The 16,297-nt window shown below is 38.5% G+C and overlaps 1 protein-coding gene across 1 annotated transcript in view; it reads left to right on the top strand.

Moving 5' to 3' along the window:
* LOC116539496 (cytosolic carboxypeptidase 4-like) overlaps positions 1–16,297 on the top strand; it is a 435,628-nt gene that overhangs the window by 128,129 nt on the left and 291,202 nt on the right. The window lies entirely within an intron of this gene.

Here is a 16,297-nt window from a genome sequence, read left to right as displayed (position 1 = left end):
GAAAACCACCATGTTACTTTTGGTTTTTATGTGTAAAATTAAAAGTAAAATTATGCGGTATTTGTCATCCTGACTCTGGTTTATTTTATTTAGCATAATATCCGTCAGGTTCATCCATATTGCCATGAATGACCGATTTCCCTTATTTTCAGGCTAACATTTTTTTTTATATGTAACACATTTTCTTTATCCATTTATCTTTAGATGATCTCTCAGGTTATTACATATCTTGGCTATTGTGAATTATCTTGTAGTAAACATGGGGCTGCATATATCTCTTCGAGATCCTCATTTCCTTTCCTCTGAGTATATACCTAGAAGTGGGATTGCTGAATTATATGGTAGTTTTATTTTTAATTTTTTGAGACACCTCTGTACTGTTTTCCATAATGCCTCTACCAATTTACATACCTACTAGCAGTATACAAGGGGTCCCTTTTCTCCACATCCTTGCCAATAATTATCTTTGTTTTTTTGATAATAGCCATTCTAATAGGTGTGAGGTTATATCTCATTGTTGTTTTAATTTACATTTCCCTGATGATTATTGACGCTGAGCATCTTTTTCTACACCTGTTGGTTGTTTGTATGGTTTTTCTTGAGAAATGTTTATTCAGGTTCTAGCCTATTTTTAAATTAAGTTGTGTTTTAATTTTTCTATTGAGTTGTTTGAGTTCCTTGTATATTTTGAATATTAACCATTTATCAGATGTATGATTTGCAAGTATATTTTTTCCATTTTGTAGGTTGCCTTTTTACTCCATTGATGGTTTTCTTTGCTATTTAGAAAATGTTTAGTTTGGTGCAATCTTACTTGTCTATTTTTGCTTTTGTTGACTGTGTGCTTTGAGGGCCATATCCAAAAGTCATCACTGAGGCCAATTTTAACAAATTTTTCCTCTTAGTTTTCTTCTAGTAGTTTCCTAGATTTGTGCCTTATGTCTAAGTCTTTAAGCCATTTTGTGTTGATTTTTAGATAAGTGTTCGATTTCATTCTTCTGCATGTGGGTATCCAGTTTTTCCAATACTATTTGATGAAGAGACTGTCCTTTCTTCATTTAGTGCCCTTGGCACATTTTTGAAATCAATTGACTGTGCATCCTCAGTTTTACTTCTGGGGTCTTTGTTGTATTCTATTTATCTGTATGGATTATTATTTTTTTTTGAATGCCACTGTCATGTGGTTTTGATTACTGTAGTTTTGTAACACATTTTGAAACCTAGAAGTATAGTGCCTCCAGCATTTTATTTATTTGCTTAAGATTGATTTGGCTATTCAAAATCTTTTGTGTTTCATATCAGTTTTAGGACTTTTTTTTTTCTATTTTTGTAAAGAATGTCATTGGGGTTTTGATAAGAATTGCATTGAATCAGCAGATCACTGGGATAGTATGAACATTTTAACACTATTAATTTTTACAATCCTTGAACATGGAACATCTTTCTATTAATCTGTGTCTTCCTTAAGTCTTTGGTTAAGTTTATTGCTAAATATTTTATTCTGTTTGTTGCTATTATGAGTGGGTTTCTTTCTTAACTTTCTTTTCAGATACTTTGTTGTGTAGAGAAATGTAATTAATATTTGTATGCAACTTTACTGAATTTATATATTGGCACTAAAAGGCTTTTTGGTGAATGTTAGGGTTTTCTACATATATCGTATATAAATTGCAAACAGACATAATTTTACTTCTTCCTTTCTGATTTGGATATTATTTATTTATTTATCTTGTCTAATTGCTCCAGTTAGGACTTCTAGTACTATGCTGAATAGAGGTGATGAGAGTGAGAATCTTTGCCTTGTACCAGATCTTAGAGGGAACCCTTTTGGCTTTCCCTATTGATTATCATATGATCTGTGGGCATTTAATATATGGCCTTTAGTGTGTTGAAGTAAGCTCCTTTTATATCTGTTTTGTTGAGAGTTTCAATCATGAATGGATATTGAACTTTGCCAAATGCGTTTTTGGCATCTACTGATATAATCATTTAGGGTTTTATCCTTTTGTTGTTGTTGTTAATGTATCGTATCACATTGATTGATTTGTGTATGTTGAACCATCCTTGCATCCCAGGGATAAATCCCACATGGTAATGGTGCACGATCCCTTTAATATGCTCTTTAATTCAGTTTGCTAGTATTTTATTGAGGATTTAAAAATCTATGTTCATCAGGAATATTTGTTTATAGATTTTTTCCTTTTAGTGTCTTTGGTATCAGTGATGCTAGCCTTATAAAATGAGTTTGGATGTGTGCTTTCTTTGTATCTTTTTTGGAAGAGTTTAAGAAAGATTGGTTTTAACTCGAATGTTTGGTAGAATTCAACTCTGAAGCCTTTTCCTCCAGGTCTTTTCTTTTTGGTGAGGTTTTTGATTACCGATTCAATCTCCTTATTTGTTATTGGTATGTTGAGGATTTCTGTCTCTTATTAATTGAGTTTTGATAGGTTGTATGTTTCTAGGAATTTATCAATTTTTTTCTAGATTGTACACAATTTGTTGGTATACAATTGCCTGTAATAGTCGCTTGTAATCTTTTTATTGCTGAGACATCTATTGTAATGTTGCTCTTTAATTTTCAATTTGTATTTGAGTCTTCTTTCTCTTAACCTATCTAAGGGTTTTTGGATTTTACATATTTTTTTCAAAAACAAACTTTTAGTTTTGTTAATTTTATAATTTTTTTCCTATTCTCTTTTTGATTTATTTCTGCTCTAATATTTATTTTATTTCTTCTGCTAATTTTGGTCTTTCCTTTTTTTCTTTACTAGTTTCTTGAAGGTAAAAGTTTTTTTTTTTGAGATTTCTTCTTTTATAATGTAGACATTTATAGCTACAAAGTTCTATGTTGTTATTGCTTTTCCTGCATCCCATTAAATTTTGTTTTGTAGCATTTTTGTTTCTGTTCATTTCAAAATATTTTAAACATTTTTACATTTGTTTTACTCAATGGTTGTTAGAGTGTGTTGTTTAATTTCCATATATTTTCTCATTTTCTTACTGTTATTGATTTCTAGTTTTATTCCATTGTGTTCAGAAATGATACTTGGAATCAATTTCAATCTTCTTGAATTTGTTAAGATTAGTTTAGTGACCTCACTTTTGATTTTGGAAATGTTCTATGTGCAGTTGAGAAGAATGTCTATTATTCTGCTGTTGGGAAGAATGCTCTATATATTTCTATTAGCTTCATTTGGTCTGTAGTGCTGTTAAGTTCTGCTTTTCCCTTACTGATATCCTGTTTAGATGGTCTCTCCATTATAGAGCGTGGAGTATTGAAATCTCATACTATTATTGTGCTGCTGTGTGTTTTCTTCCTTAGATTTGTCAGTGTTTGCTTTTTATACTTAGGTTCTTTGTTATTGGTGCATATGTAATTTTAACAGTTTTATCTTTCTAATGAATGGGACTTTTTGTATATAACAACTTTTTTGTGTTTTGTAACTTTTTTTTTTTATTGATCTACTTGTTTTGATATAAGTACAGCTATCCCTGCTTTGTTTGAGTTACTTTCACATGGAATATCTTTTTCTACCCCTTAACTTTTAGCCTATGCATGTCTTTAAAGCGCAAGTGAGTTTCTTATAGGCAGCATATTGTTGCATCTTTTTAAAAAAAATCCATTCAGCCATTCTATGTCTTTTGATTGGAGAATTTAATCTATTTCCATGTTTTGATGGTCTTGCCATTTTGTTAATTGTTTTTCAACTGTTTTGTAGTTTCTTTGTTTCTTTCTTCTTTGCTTCTGTCTTCCTTTGTATTTGATGACTTTTTGGGGTGCTATGCTTTGATTCCTTTCTCTTTCCCTTTTGTGCATCGAATAGAGGCTGCCATGAAATGTATGTAAATTATCTTATAGTTATAACACTATTTTTTGCTCCTAACAAATTCAGTCACATACAAAAACTATACTTTTACTATCACATACGTTTTATGTTATTGAAGTTACAGTTAACATATTTCAATATTTTTATCCATTAACACATTATTACATCTAGCTTTTTAAAATACTTTTGTCTTTTAACTTTTATAATGGAGTTATACTTGTTTACTTACCACCATTGCAAAATTAAAGTATTCTGAATTTGACTATATACTTACCTTTACTAGTGAGTTTTATACTTGCATATATTTTCATATTACTAAGTAATGTTCTTTTGTTTAAACTTGAAGGACCCCCTTAGCATTTTTTTTTTAAACCTAGTCATAGGTTTGCTTGAGGATCCATAATTGGGCTAAGTTCAGAGGGCCTGCTGTAGGGAAGAGGGATAGGCATGTCTCCTCCTGGATGCCTGGACAGATAGGACTGACCCTGGACTGCAGCGGAGCAGGATTGAAACAGAATCTCAGTGCTGCTTAAGGCTCCATAGCTGGGACTGAGGTTGGAGGGTCTGCCACAGGAAGCATGGATGTAAGTCATTGGGTTCCCAGGCAAGCAGAGCTGACTCTGGACCATGGTAGGGCAGGGCTAGAGCTGGGTCACAGAGTTACTTCAGGACCTGCAGTAGAGACCAAAGCCAGCTGGATTGCTACCAGGAGGTGGGTGTGTCTCCTGCTCTCACCCAGTTCCCTGGGTGGGCAGGACTGCTCCTGGACTGGCAGGGTGGGGCTGGGAGCTAGAAATGAATCACAGAACTGCCTCAGGATTTGCAGTTTTAACCAAGGGCTTAATACCAGGACCGTGGACAGGTGTGGCTTCTCCTGAGTTTCTTGGCACATCAGACTGGTTGCAGGATGGAGGCCAAGTGGGGCTGGAGCTGAGTCTATAGGGGAATGGGGCTTCTTTGGTCTGCAGCTCTGGCCAGGCTTGGTGAGACTGCCCCTGGGGCATGGGCCTGCTTTCTCAAAGGGGACATCTTTGGTTATGAGTGTTACAAGGGTTTTTCAATTTCCTGTCTGGATTCTAAAGCTCCTTCAAAGGCACTTTTCTCTGTGGATGGTTGCCAGATAGATTTTTGTGTGGGCAAATGCAAACTGGGCACCTCCTATTCTGCTATCTCACTGATGTCACTTTGACATACTGCTCTTTCCTCATCATTCTACTGAGTGGTGGGTACTTAGGTGTTTGTTCTCATATTCTTTGTAACTTTCTGGTTTAAAAAAATTCTGATGATAATAAGCCTTTCCAGGATCTCTTCCTTGTCAAATCAAACAGCGTTTTCTCAGTCTTTGTCCCCACTTCGATTCTTCATGTCCTTTTTATATGGATGATACATTTCCTCACTTCTGGAAGTTCTCCCTTCCCTTGACTTCCATGGCAGGATCATGTTGATTTCTTTTCTATTACCTCTCACATTTCTAACCATAGTTTGCCCAGGGAACAATCTTCACCTATTTTTCTTCTTCTTTTTTTTTTTTTTGAGACAGAGTCTCAGAGTCTTACTGTGTTGCCCAGACTGGAGTGCATGAGTGCAGTGGCGTGATCTCGGCTCACTGCCACCTCCGCCTCCTGGGTTCAAGCAATTCTCCTGCCTCAGCCTCCTGAGTAGCTGGAGCTACAGGTACACACCACCAAGCCTGGCTACTGTTTTGTATTTTAGTAGAGGTGGGGTTTCACTGTGTTTCCCAGGCTGGTCGCGAACTCCTAAGCTCAGGCAATCCACCCACCTCAGCCTCCCAAAGTGCTGGGATTATAGGTGTGAGCCACGGCGCCCAGCCTATTTTTCGTCTTTCTCTGTGTTTATGGCATGTTTATGATTACTCTGTTTTAGCTATAGTCCTGATGCAAATGGCTCTCAAATTCATTAATTTAGACCTGACTTCTCTCCCAAATCCCTGCCCCAAGAGCTCTCCTTGGTTCCCCTAAGTACCTCAGAGCCAGCGTGGTGAAAGCCCGATTGACAACCCTCCCCTTGCCCCACTCAGCTCCTCCTGCTCCCTCTTGACTTGCTCTTCCTTATATTACCATTATTCCACACTCTTCAGGCTCTAAATTTAGTAATCAGAGTTGATTCTTTCTCTGACTCCGTCATCAGTGCCCAGCTTTTATATTCTACCTATGATTTCTTTCAGGTGAGCAACTCCCTTTCTATTCCCCCATCTCTCTTTTAGTGTGATGCTTATTACCTCGCATCTGAACCTTTCTCACTCACAATCAGTCTCCATGCACAAAGTCTCTGTTCTTTTCCATCATAATTTCCTCACTCTGGAATGATCATTCTTTTCTTCAGACACCATCACTAGCTTCCCTTGGTGAAAAAATTAAATATGGTGTGAAATTCAAGATCTTGCACAACGTAGGTCCCAGCTCCCTACACGCTTTATCCACCACAAATAGCAGCCGTTAATAATAGTGAGCATGGCTGAGAGCTCACCGTGGGCCAGCATTGTGCTAAATGATTTTAATAAACTGATTAAATAGATACTATTATTATAATTCAATAATTAGATTAATTATTGAATTATAATTTAGATTATAATTGGTAATTATAATTAATAATTATTATTATATTTAAATATATTAAAATATATTATAATAATTATAATTAATTATAATTAATAATTAATAATTAGATTAATTATTGAATTAATTATAGTCATAGAATCAGTAAGCATTTGAGCCTAGGCGAGGTGATTCCAGATCCTGCCACCGCTTCGGTGCTTTATGGGCTTAGCACCTACCTCTACCACATGAAGCTTTAACCTGGAGTTTTAATGCTTCTGCCATTGACTGCTGCCCCATCCCCCACTGACTGGACTGTTTTTCTACAGATGTTGTGTTAGAAAATATCTTCTTTCTTACGGACTCTTTACTGACCCCTGCCCCATATTTGAAATCCTACATTATTTCCTTTGCACTTTTATATACAACTGTATTGATTTCTTATAGTAATGTGTGCTCTTAGCTTCGCAGTTTTAATATTTTTTTATCTCCATAGAGACAGAAACTATGTTTCAATCTTGTTTTTTATTCTTTAAGTTACTTAGAAGAGCGCCTTATGAACAATATGGTAGGCTCGTCATTTGAATTAAATTGGCTGGTAGCTCATCAACTAAATATCAGAACTTGTCCTAATTTCTTACAATGCACCTTTCATGCTTTTATGATTGTTACTTCTTGCATTAGTGTTTAGACAGCCTGCAGAGCCACATTGATTTATATGTCATACACACACACACACACACACACACACACCCCATTGATTTATTTATACCTCAAGAACTGCTCTGCTAAGTGAGGGAAAGAAAAGCCTCATTTCCACAAGAGACAAGCACTAGTAACTGAAAAAGTGTCATAGCAATGTCCAGACAGAAGGAAACATTTTTAAGTTTGATTAATTAGAATTAATAGCCTCGTTTTGATCTCCTACATTAGTGAGAAGAGATTCATCGAAGCTATTCAAGTCAATGTGGAGTAGTCTGAACTTTTTCTACAGAGAAGTTCATCTGGAAGAACTAATTTTGAGTTATTTGAATTTTTCTGATCCTGAGGGTGTGATGAGCACTTGACTGCTGGCTGTAGCTCTCCATTGTCTTTGTTACCCAAGATGGACGGATACAACCGTCTCAGCAACTGTTTGCAAAAATGAGTTGAAACTTACCATTTGCTAGCCCTGTCTCAGAGAGTGGGTGATAGAATTTTTGCCTCTCTTATGTGAAACCCATTCTTACGTTCTCTCTCTACAGCCATTTGTTTCTTTGCAGAGCTGTCTGAAATTATTCATATTTCTGATTTTTTATCCCTTTTTCTCACTCAACTGTTTGATTTTTTCTCAATCACGCCGCTATTTTTCAGTTCTGCTTTCTAAGAGCCTTTAAGCTTGTTTGGTGTGTGATGAATACATTTTTTTAAATGTTTTGTGACAGAACATTTCTGGGGTAAGGGAGTGATAAATATCAAATCAAGTGGAGGCTAGAAATTTAATTTTCCCTATCAGGGCCAATCTGTGCTTCGTTTTATCCTGACAAAAATTGATATTTTATCCCTGTGATAATGGAAGACTCTGATTATGGTGCCTTTTCATAATTTGTTAGAAAAAAATCTTTTTTTTTCCCCCCTGAGAAACCTGAATCAAAGCAGAGTGGATTCTGTGCACATAGTGAAGAAAGGCACCTGATATTCCTTTGGACCTTTGTGTCCCCAAGCCTGGCAGCAAGCATTTTCATAAAGTTGCTCAGATTCTTGTTTAAATGTGTTGCTTTCTGGTTTAATCTCTGGTTGTTGCCAAGAGATTTATCTAGAAAAGGCTGTGACACAATCCTCCCTACTTTCTTCATTCAGCTCCATTTCTTAAATTAAGGAAGACTTAAGGAGCCTGAGACGATAACCTTTTAAGTTAAAACTGGTTAAGGCTAGAGAGAAACTAAGTAGTACTTACTTAATGAAGACCCATCAAGGGCTTGCTTCCAGTCAGGTAACATTTCAGAGATCTTTACATATTAATTCATTTAATGATCATAACATTCTGTGATGCGGATCCTATTTTTAATCCCCATTTTATGGTTGAGGAAACTGAGGCAAAGAGAAGTTAATCGTTAATGATTCAAGTTACCAGGAAGTGGTAAAGCCAGGATTCAAATGCAGGCGGGCAGCCAGGATCAATACTCTTATTACTCACCTGCTCTGCTGCCTCCACATTAAATTGCTCAGTTAGGTGTGCGTCTACCCTCCCATCCCTCCCAGGCATCTTCCCAGGTCTTCAGTAGTTCAGTCTCTGAACTACTCTTTGGAAGGATGTTGCCAGTCATATTTTTTACACTCCCCAAAGAAGTTATGCCAGAAGCATTCAGGAAATGTCCAGACTCCCAAATCCTAGAATTACATCTGCCTCAGAAGTATAGTCTCAGCTCTGTCAGAAACAAACCAGATGATCTTGGGGGTAAAAAAATCTTCCTTTACTGTCTTCCTTGTCCATCTGTAAAATAACACAAGGCTCAGCTAAGTTACTGCTTCTGTTTCAGCAATAAAGGGTTAGCCTTGACCCCTTCTCTGTGATACCCAGCTTGTGGACCATGCTTAGAAATATGTCTCATATTCAGACTCTGTCTTCTGGGGTCTCCAGCTTGGGTCAGCTAAAACTTTTCACCAAGTCTGAAATAATGTGTATGTATGTGTGAATATGTGTCTTTTAATTTCATCTCATTCCATAGAAGCCCGACCATTAAGTTAAGAGCTGTTTTAGAACCAAGTGAGAAAACCCAATTTAAAATGGTTTCAGCAAAGTAGAAAAATTTATGGGCTCATCTAAATCAAAAGTTTGGGAGAATGGAATTTTTATGCATGATTTTATCCAGAAACTAAACAATGCCATCAGAATTCAGTCTTCTGCTGTGCTCCCCTCTGTGCGGAACATATTTTTGGCAGGTAATTCTAATAGAGAGCCTACTTTACTCCTAGAGATCCAAGTTTATATGTTACTAATTAGTAATTCTAGCATGAAGGGAATTGCATGAAGCATCTTTCCTATTAGGTCAAATGGAGGTCCTAGAGCTACCTCTTAGGAGAGTGATTTTGGGGCCAGTTTTTACCAGTCACTCTGGTGAAGGCAGGGTGCTGGTGGTGGTGGTGAGGAATGATGGTATAATACCAAGTTTCCTGTGCCCAAAACCCAGGGATCATACTTGCTTGAACCATGTGGGCTGAGAGTGGGGAAGCAATTGTTAACTAAAAAAAATGGTTTCTATTACCAGAAAAAAGGAACGGGTGGTAGGAGGAAGGCAGGAAAAATTAAGATATATAACACATAGTATGTGATTCTCAGCCTCCTTCTCCCATATTTACAAGCACGATCTCAGAAAAAGAAGCTTTTAGGATACTTTTCTCATCATCCAAACATATGACATTGACAGATAAAATGTAAAAGTTTTAAAAGATGAAAAGAACATAAGTTTAAAAATAAAAAAATCATAGATCACAAATCGACTGAAAACTTAAAGTCTCGAGGAAGGCTTAAGTCAGTGGCCTGCTGGGCTCTAAGAATAGAAGGAGACGTAGCAGGTAGCATTTTACTCCTGGGCTATTTCTGCTGACACTAATACACGTGGGTTAGGGTTCTAGAGTCAGGCTTACTGTTTGATGTCAGAGGCTGGAGCTGGCTTCTGTTCCGCTCCCACAAAGAAAAAGTACACTGAAAAAAAATAAATACGTGTTGATTCAGGACTTGGGGATTTGGTTTTTCAGAACTGACGGACCTACAAAGCCAGGAGGATAAAGATGCATCTAGGAATAGTGCCAAGATGCCATAGACCTCATATCACCATGGGTAAAGAGCTGCCACATATTTCTGGACTGGGGGTCTGAAGGTGAGAGAAGGCAAAAACAGCACCACTAGATAGGTATGGTGATCACAGAGGGAGGAAGAGGGAGAGAAACATAAATGACGACCAAGGAAAACCCACTTTCAACGTGAACCTACAACAAATAAAACTTCAGAAACATGTGATGAGAAAGACAGCCAATAAAGCCAGTAAGAAAGCCACAACTTCGCTCCATGTGATATCAAATATAGAAACATTTTACAGGAAGATTTTACAGTTACTACCTTTAGGTTGCTCACAGTGCTAAAAGAAGAAATAATGTCAACTAAGAAGTATGAGAATCAACTAGTTTAAAATCTTGTAAATGAAAAAATATAGTTCATTTAGAAAAGTAAATGGGATAAATTTAATCCTAGACACATTTAAAGAAGGAATGAATGAAAGTGAAAGAAATCTACTCAGAGAGCAGCAGCACAAGAGGAATGGGATAAGATATCTCTGGAGGAACCAGTTAGAGACGTGAGGATGTACTGAGAGGCTCGCACCTTTATCTGATGGGATTTCCAGAAGGGGATGAAGGGAATGGTGGAGAGACAGTGTTATAAGATGTAATAGCTGACACTTTTGTAAAATAGGGGAAAGATTTGTCTTTCAGAACTGCAGTCTGCGTATCAAACAGAAGAAAGAAAGATGAACCCACACCTAGAAACATTATATTGAATCAGCAGAGTAACGGGATAAAAAGAGAATCTGAGAATCTATGCAACGGGAGAAAATAGTTCACTTTCAAGAAGACAACAGTTAGACTAAAAGAAGGGGAGGAGCAACAAGGCACCATGTCTTCAAAAAGATGAAGTTAAAAGCAGATGTTTTCAGTCATTGGAGATGAAGAAAGTCTACCAACAAGACCCTCAGCGAGGGAAAGATCAGCAGATGCGCTTCAGCGAGAATAGTAGGAACCGAGATGAGTGGTGTGGTATTCAAGGAATGGTGAATATGGAAACTGATACATTTTATAAGAAATTACAGAAAGGACTGGCTACAAGAACTAATTTATTAATTTGATAAAACAGACTCTAGACAGCAATGCCAATATGGAAGACTGAGTTTAACGGGCACTTAAAATATGCTAAAATGTTTGTCTTATTCTGGAGGTGCAGATACATTGTAAATACATAAAGTTTGTTCAGAATAGTTATATTCCAAAGAAAACCACTGAAATCAAGACATAAAATCTATAATTTTGACACTAATAGAGAAATCAAAGACTAGAATATATTAAACTCCATCCACTTAAGCAAGACCGGAAAGTCGAGGGAAAAAGGAAGAAAAAAAGACTGATAAACACAAAAGCAGTTTGTTAAAATGAGTGTATGTACATAACCAGTGATACCAATAAAAATAATTGGGTTAAAGTAAATTATTTTCAGCTAAAACGGACAGTTTGAGAAAAATAAAATCTATCTCTGTCCCTGCTAACAAGAGGCATACTTAAGATGACCCTCAGAGAATGTTTTCAGATATAAACAGCAAACAAGCTTGTGCAGTAGTATTAATATTAAATGAGAAAAAATTATGGAAAATCTAATGATAGAGATAAAAAGGGCTACTGCATAATAAAAAAATACAATCATGTAGTCTGTCAAGCCCCTACCAATAGAGCAAAAACGGAATTACAAGGAGGTAGAAACAAACTTATAAAATGGATGATTTAAACAATTATGTCTCATTGACATATATAGAATTTCACACCCAACAAATGGATTTACAAAATATAACTATATTGTAGGTCACAGAAGAAAAATTATCAGGCAATTAAAAAAATCAGTCACCAGTTTTATGAGCAGAGAGCAATACACTTCCATCTCTATCATAAAAAATATTTAGAAACTTAATTTTTCATTAAGAAATCACCCTGGAATTTAAACATGTCTTGAGCTGAAGGACAATGAAAACATTACATATAAAAACATATGAGGTGCAGCTAAATTGGTAATTAGAAAGATTTTTCTGCCCATTAAATCAGTATTAGCCACCCTGGGTAATATTCTCATGTGCCTTGGAGTGAGGCTTCAAATCTGCAGCTACCTAGTAAGCCTCATTCCTGCTGTTTTGATTCTTTAAGGCCAGGACAAGGGATACCCGCCCAGAGCACAGCCTCTGACGTCTAACCTGAGCTGATCTATGCGATTTTGCCTCTACTTACCTGCTCTCATGGTGCATGTCCATCTTCCTTAGCACAGCGTTATCTGTGACCTTGCTTAATCCCCTCTCCTCTTTCCACTATAAGTAAACTATTTGAGGGAAGGGATCTCTGTATGCCCTGCTCCATGTAAGAGACTTGTGCATGGTAGGTGTGCAGTCAGTGTTCACAGACTTGAGTTGAGTTCCAAAGTGATTACAGAGGGCACCTACACATTGTCCATCCGCATGAGAGCAGTGCTCAACCCTGGAGACCTGACTTCGAGAATCATTAGCATTCAGATGATATGTAAAGCCTGGAAATGGATAAGATCACCTAGGCATTAAGTGGTGTGAGCAAAGAAAGCCCAGGTTCAAGAAGAGAGGAATGGCAGCACGTTGCAGTACAGATTTGGAGAAGGGGCTAGCTGAAGAGGTAAGAGGAAAATGAGGAGTGTGGGTACCTGCAAATCTGGAGAAAACAGTTTTTTTTTTTTAATTAATTAAGTTGTGCTCCCAGCAGCTGGTAGGCAAAGAACTAAGAGGTTTGAAAGGAGTTCATAGGAATAAAGACAATGGCGGTCATTGGGGCTTGGAGCAAAGTCAGTTTTACGGAAATAGTGGAATTGGGCAGGAGACTGGAGTGAGCTGCCTGCATAACTTTGTGCATGAAGAGCTCTGCCTGGAGTGTCTTTTCTTCCACCCCTCAAGCCTTGGCTCACAGCCTGTCCTCTGCATGTACTTCATAAATATCATATATTTTTATGATATATGCTATACATATATAATCTTTATCACATTGCATATATATAAGATATAAATGACATATACACATATACATAAATTTTTACTGCAACACATCACAGTACATTAGTATTATTTATGTGTGGACTCCCATTCCTCACCCTGGCCAAGAATCTGAGGCTTCGGGGTCAAGACCATTTATGTGTGTGTCCCAGTTTCCAACACAGTGTGCAGAAGTGTGTCAGCTCTCCCTTAATGGGAAAGGTTTTTCTGTGGGTGGGGGACGTACAAAGGGGGTTGTGAGGGGAGGGGCTCAGGTAACAATGCTGCCTCTTTCTGCCCTTCCTGTCGTGTTTTGGCACAACTTTGGTTGCATGTGGTAAAGAAGTAGAGGGCGACATGGATGAACCTGGAAACCATCATTCTCAGCAAACTGACAGAAGAGCAGAAGATCAAACACCGCATGTTCTCACTCATAGGGGGTGCTGAACAATGAGAACACGTGGACACAGGGAGGGGAGCACTACACACTGGGGTCAGTTGGGGGGAAATAGGGGAGGGACGGTGGGGGGTGGGGAGCTGGGGAGAGATAGCAAGGGGAGAGATGCCAGATGTAGGTGATGGGGAGGAAGGCAGCAAATCACACTGCCATGTGTGTACCTATGCAACAATCTTGCATGTTCTTCACATGTACCCCAAAACCTAAAATGCAATAAAATAAATAAATGGGAAAAAAAAAGTTGTAGAAGGCAGCTGCCTGTAGGTGGGAGGTGAGGCGTGCAGAGGCGCTGTCAGCAGCACCTGCCAGCATCCCTGCAGTGGCGACCACTTCCATTTGGGGCAGGGGTACCAGGCATCCCTCAGACATTGCTTATGCTCCTCTGCCTCCCCATTCTCCCAGCATTTCCCCAAAAACCCTCCCAGCACTTCCCCAAAAGTGCAGTGCTAATGGATCCATAGCTCCTGGGCTTTTCATCCTGGTCTAATGTGGCCTGGAGCCAGGCAGAGAGGGTTGATAGCACAGACCCTCACCTTCCTCAGCTTGCCTGGGCATGATGTGAATATGAGCTTTGTGCGGACTCCATGTTGTGTTTTTCCAGGGTTTAGAATGAGAATGTCCCAGTTCAGCCAAGAGGAGCACCGCTTTGGTCAAATGTAATTGTTTTCCCTCCTTTCCCTCCTCCCATTCATCCTGCCCATCATTTCCTCCCTCAGTGTGCTCTCTTTGAGTGTCTCATCTGTCTTCCTTCCTGTCTTTTTGCCTCCCACTTTTTCTATCTATCTCATTCATTCTCTATGTCTCTCCATTCATACATAGGCACGTTTGCATAAATGCAAATATATGCGTATATAGTTCATTCAGATTTGGAATGCCGACTTTTGGGCTTTTTTCTCTTATGGTTGTAATTTTCCTGGCTACCTCTGCAGTGTCACGTGGGACCAACATCTGAGAAACTGTTTCCATCAGGTGGTTGCTCTCTGTCTCACCCTAGCCTGGTTGGCTGGATTCTAGATGCTATGAATGCTTCTCTGGAGAAATTAAAAAGACAAAGGCTATGGCCTATAGGGCTCTGAGCAGAAGGTTATCGAGGTAGCTGTGGTGAGGAAGAGGTCCCTCTAGCCCCTGCTGCCCCTACAGACCAGGGAATCCAGCTGCTACTGGGTGCCAAGGATGAAATTTCAATTCCAGAAGAGTAAATTTTGGTTAAAGTGCTGGGAAGAACTGATCTAACCCTGTCACCCCTCCTTTTCTTCTTTCTTTTTTTCATTTATAGTTTCTGGCATGTAACGAAACAGTCAAAGCATTAGGAAGTTTTGAAACGAGCCCCACATCCCCTTCAAATAGCATGCAGCCTCATGAGTCATTACCTTTACAAATATACCTCATCGACCCTCATCCAATTAACCCCTTGCGGTTTAATCAACATATCCTTGGGAAAAGGTTGGTGATATTTTGCTTGAAATTCTCTAGTCTGAATTTTTATGTGCAATTTTCTTCTAGAGTATGTGTCTCTTATAACGTGATTAATTACTTTCCCCCGGAAGAGGTCTTGGCACCCTTTCAACACTTAGAAGCTCTGCTCTCTAAGTGTTGAGAAATTACCTTGGGGTAATTTCTCAAGGGCAGAGAAATTACCTTGACATGTTGTGGCCAGAGCAGGGACAGAACAGGAGTGGCTCAGCATGGTGGAGGGCATGGGAGTGGTCATAAGCTTGCTCTAAAGGCCAGGACTGGGAGCTTGGCTATATTGCATGAGGGCTTTGGATATGTCAGAGATGAAATCTAAGTCTTTCAGCAGATCTGAGGGGAAGGTGTACTAGGCAGGCCGGTGGCCAGGAGTCCAGGGAGAGCAGGCACCAGAGTTAGAATCCAGGTCAGAAAACCAGGCAAAGAAAATTGAAGATCCAAGTGGAGCTTCTGGGGATAACAAGGTCAAGGCTTTTGGATAAAGACAAAGGTAACAGAGGAAAAGCTGCAGGCAAAGCACAGCAAGATGGAAAGGCCAGGGGCTAAGTCTCACATCGGGTCTGGGTTCAAGTTCTTGTGCTATTTACAAGGTGTTTCTCTGTGAGCATAATTAACATCTCTAGCCATTTATATTTTACTTAAAGTAGAACCTATAAAACTCCTTTCCTTTGTTATGGTGAGGGTTAAGTAAAATTATGTGTATAAAATGCTAAATACAGGGCCTGCTTTACAGTAGCTGTTACTAACTGATAATTAGCTACTCTCTGCCCTAGGCAAGGCCCTGTGGCATGAGCTGTGTGAATGAAAGTTGGCCCTCATGCAGACGTTAGCAGGCAAGAAATTCCCGTAGCTTCCTACCTAAGTCTGACTTGGTTCCATGTTTAGACAGAAACTCAAGTCCAGAGCGTGTACTTGACTTGGTGAAGGTCTCAGCCATAGTTAGAAACAAAGCCAGAAATATAACTCAGTTTTTCTAAATTGTAATCTGTAGGTCTCTCTAATTAAGTGTGTGCCTACTTACCAGTAGCCATTGGTATTTTGAGCCAAATAAGGTTTGTATCTTGCTGAGGAAATGTCTGTGGATTATTACAAAGCCTATGAAGATAAGTGTAATTTTATGTTTCATGGATACATCTTAATGGATGCCCTACAGGTCTGCATGTTTGACTTTAATGCTTGCATTAATCTAAATATCAAAAAGTAATA

Source organism: Sapajus apella, unplaced genomic scaffold (genome assembly GCF_009761245.1).
Source record: "Sapajus apella isolate SASKATOON/1434 unplaced genomic scaffold, GSC_monkey_1.0 scaffold129, whole genome shotgun sequence".
Classification (NCBI taxonomy): Eukaryota; Metazoa; Chordata; class Mammalia; order Primates; family Cebidae; genus Sapajus; species Sapajus apella.
Note: the sequence above shows the minus strand (reverse complement) of the source record. Positions and strands in the feature narration are given on the sequence as shown.